At 31.9% G+C, this 6,804-nt stretch overlaps 1 protein-coding gene across 1 annotated transcript in view; it reads right to left on the bottom strand.

Annotated features, from left to right (window-relative positions):
- Positions 1 to 6,804, bottom strand: part of LOC121506647 (potassium channel subfamily K member 10-like) — a 43,400-nt gene that overhangs the window by 35,323 nt on the left and 1,273 nt on the right. The window lies entirely within an intron of this gene.

Genomic DNA, 6,804 nt, shown 5'->3' on the forward strand with positions numbered 1-6,804 from the left:
ATCAGCTGTAAATATCAGTGAAAATCAGCTGTAAATATCAGTGTATATCAGCTGTAAATATCAGCTCATATCAGCTGTAAATATCAGTCTATATCAGCTGTAAATATCAGTGTATATCAGCTGTAAATATCAGTGTATATCAGCTGTACATATCAGTCTATATCAGCTGTAAATATCAGTGAAAATCAGCTGTAAATATCAGTGTATATCAGCTGTAAATATCAGTCTATATCAGCTGTAAATATCAGTCTATATCAGCTGTACATATCAGTCTTCATCAGCTGTAAATATCAGTGAAAATCAGCTGTAAATATCAGTGTATATCAGCTGTAAATATCAGTGAAAATCAGCTGTAAATATCAGTCTATATCAGCTGTAAATATCAGTCTATATCAGCTGTACATATCAGTCTTCATCAGCTGTAAATATCAGTGAAAATCAGCTGTAAATATCAGTGTATATCAGCTGTAAATATCAGTCTATATCAGCTGTAAATATCAGTCTATATCAGCTGTAAATATCAGTCTTTGTCAGCTGTAAATATCAGTCTACATCAGCTGTAAATATCAGTCTACATCAGCTGTAAATATCAGGCTATATCAGCTGTAAATATCAGTCTACATCAGCTGTAAATATCAGTCTACATCAGCTGTAAATATCAGTCTATATCAGCTGTAAATATCAGTGAAAATCAGCTGTAAATATCAGTGTATATCAGCTGTAAATATCAGTGTATATCAGCTGTAAATATGTCTTTATCAGCTGTAAATATCAGTCTATATCAGCTGTAAATATCAGTGTATATCAGCTGTACATATCAGTCTATATCAGCTGTAAATATCAGTCTTTATCAGCTGTAAATATCAGTCTTTATCAGCTGTACATATCAGTCTATATCAGCTGTAAATATCAGTCTATATCAGCTGTAAATATCAGTGAAAATCAGCTGTACATATCAGTCTATATCAGCTGTAAATATCAGTCTATATCAGCTGTAAATATCAGTGAAAATCAGCTGTACATATCAGTGTATATCAGCTGTAAATATCAGTCAATATCAGCTGTACATATCAGTGTATATCAGCTGTAAATATCAGTGTATATCAGCTGTAAATATCAGTGTATATCAGCTGTAAATATCAGTGTATATCAGCTGTACATATCAGTGTATATCAGCTGTAAATATCAGTCTATATCAGCTGTAAATATCAGTCTATATCAGCTGTAAATATCAGTCTATATCAGCTGTACATATCAGTGTATATCAGCTGTAAATATCAGTGTATATCAGCTGTAAATATCAGTGTATATCAGCTGTAAATATCAGTCTATATCAGCTGTAAATATGTCTTTATCAGCTGTAAATATCATCTATGTCAGCTGTAAATATGATCTATGTCAACTGTAAATATCAGTCTATATCAGCTGTAAATAACAGTATATATCACCTGTAAATATCATCTATGTCAGCTGTAAATATCAGTCTATATCAGCTGTAAATATCAGTCTATATCAGCTGTAAATATCAGTCAATATCAGCTGTAAATATCAGTCTTTATCAGCTGTAAATATCAGTCTATATCAGCTGTAAATATCAGTCTTTATCAGATGTAAATATCAGTCTATATCAGCTGTAAATGACAGTCTTTATCAGCTGTAAATATCAGTGAAAATCAGCTGTAAATATCAGTGTATATCAGCTGTAAATATCAGTCTATATCAGCTGTCAATATCAGTCTATATCAGCTGTAAATGACAGTCTATATCAGCTGTACAAATCAGTCTTCATCAGCTGTAAATATCAGTGAAAATCAGCTGTAAATATCAGTGTATATCAGCTGTAAATATCAGTCTTTATCAGCTGTAAATATGTCTTTATCAGCTGTAAATATCAGTCTTTATCAGCTGTACATATCAGTCTATATCAGCTGTAAATATCATCTATGTCAGCTGTAAATATCAGTCTATATCAGCTGTAAATATCAGTCTATATCAGCTGTAAATAACAGTCAATATCAGCTGTAAAGATCAGTCTATATCAGCTGTACATATCAGTCTTTATCAGCTGTAAATATCATCTATGTCAGCTGTAAATATCAGTCTATATCAGCTGTAAATATCAGTCTATATCAGCTGTAAATATCAGTCTATATCAGCTGTAAATATCAGTCTTTATCAGCTGTAAATATCAGTCTATATCAGCTGTAAATATCAGTCTATATCAGCTGTAAATATCAGTCTTTATCAGCTGTAAATATCAGTCTATATCAGCTGTAAATATCGGTGTACATCAGCTGTAAATATCAGTCTATATCAGCTGTCAATATCAGTGTATATCAGCTGTAAATATCAGTCTTTATCAGCTGTACATATCAGTCTTCATCAGCTGTAAATATCAGTGAAAATCAGCTGTAAATATCGGTGTATATCAGCTGTAAATATCAGTCTATATCAGCTGTCAATATCAGTCTTTATCAGCTGTAAATGACAGTCTTTATCAGCTGTACATATCAGTCTTCATCAGCTGTAAATATCAGTGAAAATCAGCTGTAAATATCAGTGTATATCAGCTGTAAATATCAGTCTATATCAGCTGTAAATATGTCTTTATCAGCTGTAAATATCAGTGTATATCAGCTGTACATATCAGTCTATATCAGCTTTAAATATCATCTATGTCAGCTGTAAATATCAGTCTATATCAGCTGTAAATATCAGTCTATATCAGCTGTACATATGTCTTTATTAGCTGTAAATATCAGTCTACATCAGCTGTAAATATCAGTCTACATCAGCTGTAAATATCAGTCTACATCAGCTGTAAATATCAGTCTACATCAGCTGTAAATATCAGTCTATATCAGCTGTAAATATCAGTCTATATCAGCTGTAAATATCAGTGTGTATCAGCTGTAAATATCAGTCTATATCAGCTGTAAATATCAGTCTATATCAGCTGTAAATATCAGTCTACATCAGCTGTAAATATCAGTCTATATCAGCTGTAAATATCAGTCTATATCAGCTGTAAATATCAGTGTGTATTAGCTGTAAATATCAGTCTATATCAGCTGTAAATATCAGTCTACATCAGCTGTAAATATCAGTCTACATCAGCTGTAAATATCAGTCTGTATCAGCTGTAAATATCAGTCTACATCAGCTGTAAATATCAGTCTATATCAGCTGTAAATATCAGTCTACATCAGCTGTAAATATCAGTCTTTATCAGCTGTAAATATCAGTCTACATCAGCTGTAAATATCAGTCTACATCAGCTGTAAATATCAGTCTACATCAGCTGTAAATATCAGTCTACATCAGCTGTAAATATCAGTCTATATCAGCTGTAAATATCATCTATGTCAGCTGTAAATATCAGTGTATATCAGCTGTAAATATGTCTTTATCAGCTGTAAATATCAGTCTATATCAGCTGTAAATATCAGTCTACATCAGCTGTAAATATCAGTCTACATCAGCTGTAAATATCAGTCTATATCAGCTGTAAATATCAGTCTATATCAGCTGTAAATATCAGTGTGTATCAGCTGTAAATATCAGTCTATATCAGCTGTAAATATCAGTCTACATCAGCTGTAAATATCAGTCTATATCAGCTGTAAATATCAGTCTATATCAGCTGTAAATATCAGTGTATATCAGCTGTAAATATCAGTGTATATCAGCTGTAAATATCAGTCTATATCAGCTGTCAATATCAGTGTATATCAGCTGTAAATATCAGTCTTTATCAGCTGTACATATCAGTCTTCATCAGCTGTAAATATCAGTGAAAATCAGCTGTAAATATCGGTGTATATCAGCTGTAAATATCAGTCTATATCAGCTGTCAATATCAGTCTTTATCAGCTGTAAATGACAGTCTTTATCAGCTGTACATATCAGTCTTCATCAGCTGTAAATATCAGTGAAAATCAGCTGTAAATATCAGTGTATATCAGCTGTAAATATCAGTCTATATCAGCTGTAAATATGTCTTTATCAGCTGTAAATATCAGTGTATATCAGCTGTACATATCAGTCTATATCAGCTTTAAATATCATCTATGTCAGCTGTAAATATCAGTCTATATCAGCTGTAAATATCAGTCTATATCAGCTGTACATATGTCTTTATTAGCTGTAAATATCATCTATGTCAGCTGTAAATATCAGTGTATATCAGCTGTAAATATGTCTATCAGCTGTAAATATCATCTATGTCAGCTGTAAATATCAGTCAATATCAGCTTTAAATATCAGTGTATATCAGCTGTAAATATCAGTGTATATCAGCTGTAAATATCAGTGTATATCAGCTGTAAATATCAGTGTATATCAGCTGTAAATATGTCTTTATCAGCTGTAAATATCATCTATGTCAGCTGTAAATATCAGTCTATATCAGCTGTAAATATCAGTGTATATCAGCTGTAAATATCATCTATGTCAGCTGTAAATATCAGTCTATAACAGCTGTAAATATCAGTCTATATCAGCTGTAAATAACAGTCTATGTCAGCTGTAAATAACAGTCTATGTCAGCGATACATATTAGTCAACAGTTAGTTGTTTTTAAAGATTTAGATCTTCTTTCTGAGAATGTCCTTTTTGTACTCTGTGGAGGGAACGTCCTTAATATTTAGTTCTGTTTCTACGATTTATTTTAGATGGATGGAGTTGTTGTTGTATTTTCCGAAATTGTTGTCATTGTATTTCAGTTGTTGTTGTATTTATTGTTACTATTGTTGTTGTTGTATTTCTGTTGCTGTTGTTGTATTTTTAGGTTCTGTTGTATTCGTAGTTCCTGTTGTTGTTGTTGTTGTGTTTCTGTTGTTGTATTTTTGGTTGTTGTTGTATTCGTAGTTCCTGTTGTTGTTGTTGTTTTGTTGCTGTTGTATTTTTATGTGTTGTTGTATTTGTAGTTTCTGTTGTTGTTTTTCTGTTGCTGTTGTATTTTTTGTTGTTGTATTTGTAGTTCCTTTTGTTGTCGTTGTGTTTCTGCTGTTGTATTTTTATGTCTTGTTGTATTTGTAGTTACTGTTGTTGTTGTTGTTGTTGTGTTGCTGTTTTTGTATTTTTAGTTGTTGTTTTTGTAGTTCCTTTTGTTGGTGTTGTGTTTCTGTTGCTGTTGTGTTTTTAGTTGTTGTTGTTGTTGTAGTTCCTATTGTTGTTGTTGTGTTTCTATTGTTGTATTTTAGTTGTTGTATTTGTAGTTCCTACTGTTGTTGTTGTTGTTGTGTTTCTGCTGTTGTATTTTTATGTGTTGTTGTATTTGTAGTTCCTACTGTTGTTGTTGTTGTTGTGTTTCTGCTGTTGTATTTTTATGTGTTGTTGTATTTGTAGTTCCTACTGTTGTTGTTGTTGTTGTGTTTCTGTTGTTGTATTTTTATGTGTTGTTGTATTTGTAGTTCCTATTGTTGTTGTTGTGTTTCTGTTGTTGTATTTTAGTTGTTGTTGTTTTTGTAGTTCCTATTGTTGGTGTTGTGTTTCTGTTGTTGTATTTTAGTTGTTGTTGTTGTATTTGTAGTCACTGTTGTTGGTGTTGTGTTTCTGCTGTTGTATTTTAGTTGTTGTTGTTGTTTTTGTAGTCACTGTTGTTGGTGTTGTGTTTCTGCTGTTGTATTTTAGTTGTTGTTGTTGTATTTGTAGTTCCTATTGTTGGTGTTGTGTTTCTGCTGTTGTATTTTAGTTGTTGTTGTTGTTTTTGTAGTTCCTATTGTTGGTGTTGTGTTTCTGCTGTTGTATTTTAGTTGTTGTTGTTGTTTTTGTAGTTCCTATTGTTGGTGTTGTGTTTCTGCTGTTGTATTTTAGTTGTTGTTGTATTTGTAGTTCCTATTGTTGGTGTTGTGTTTCTGCTGTTGTATTTTAGTTGTTGTTGTTGTATTTGTAGTTACTGTTGTTGGTGTTGTGTTTCTGCTGTTGTATTTTAGTTGTTGTTGTATTTGTAGTTCCTATTGTTGGTGTTGTGTTTCTGCTGTTGTATTTTAGTTGTTGTTGTTGTATTTGTAGTTCCTGTTGTTGTTGTTGTGTTTCTGCTGTTATATTTTAGTTGTTGTTGTTGTTGTATTTGTAGTTCCTATTGTTGGTGTTGTGTTTCTGCTGTTGTATTTTAGTTGTTGTTGTTGTATTTGTAGTTACTGTTGTTGGTGTTGTGTTTCTGCTGTTGTATTTTAGTTGTTGTTGTTGTATTTGTAGTTCCTATTGTTGGTGTTGTGTTTCTGTTGTTGTATTTTAGTTGTTGTTGTTTTTGTAGTTCCTATTGTTGGTGTTGTGTTTCTGTTGTTGTATTTTAGTTGTTGTTGTTGTATTTGTAGTCACTGTTGTTGGTGTTGTGTTTCTGCTGTTGTATTTTAGTTGTTGTTGTTTTTGTAGTTCCTATTGTTGGTGTTGTGTTTCTGCTGTTGTATTTTAGTTGTTGTTGTATTTGTAGTTCCTATTGTTGGTGTTGTGTTTCTGCTGTTGTATTTTAGTTGTTGTTGTTTTTGTAGTTCCTATTGTTGGTGTTGTGTTTCTGCTGTTGTATTTTAGTTGTTGTTGTTGTATTTGTAGTTCCTATTGTTGGTGTTGTGTTTCTGCTGTTGTATTTTAGTTGTTGTTGTTGTTTTTGTAGTTCCTATTGTTGGTGTTGTGTTTCTGCTGTTGTATTTTAGTTGTTGTTGTTGTATTTGTAGTTCCTATTGTTGGTGTTGTGTTTCTGCTGTTGTATTTTAGTTGTTGTTGTATTTGTAGCTCCTATTGTTGGTGTTGTGTTTCTGTTGTTTTTTTTTAGTTGTTGTTGTATTTGTAGTTCCTATTGTT

This window comes from Cheilinus undulatus, unplaced genomic scaffold (genome assembly GCF_018320785.1).
Source record: "Cheilinus undulatus unplaced genomic scaffold, ASM1832078v1 Contig3, whole genome shotgun sequence".
NCBI lineage: Eukaryota > Metazoa > Chordata > Actinopteri > Labriformes > Labridae > Cheilinus > Cheilinus undulatus.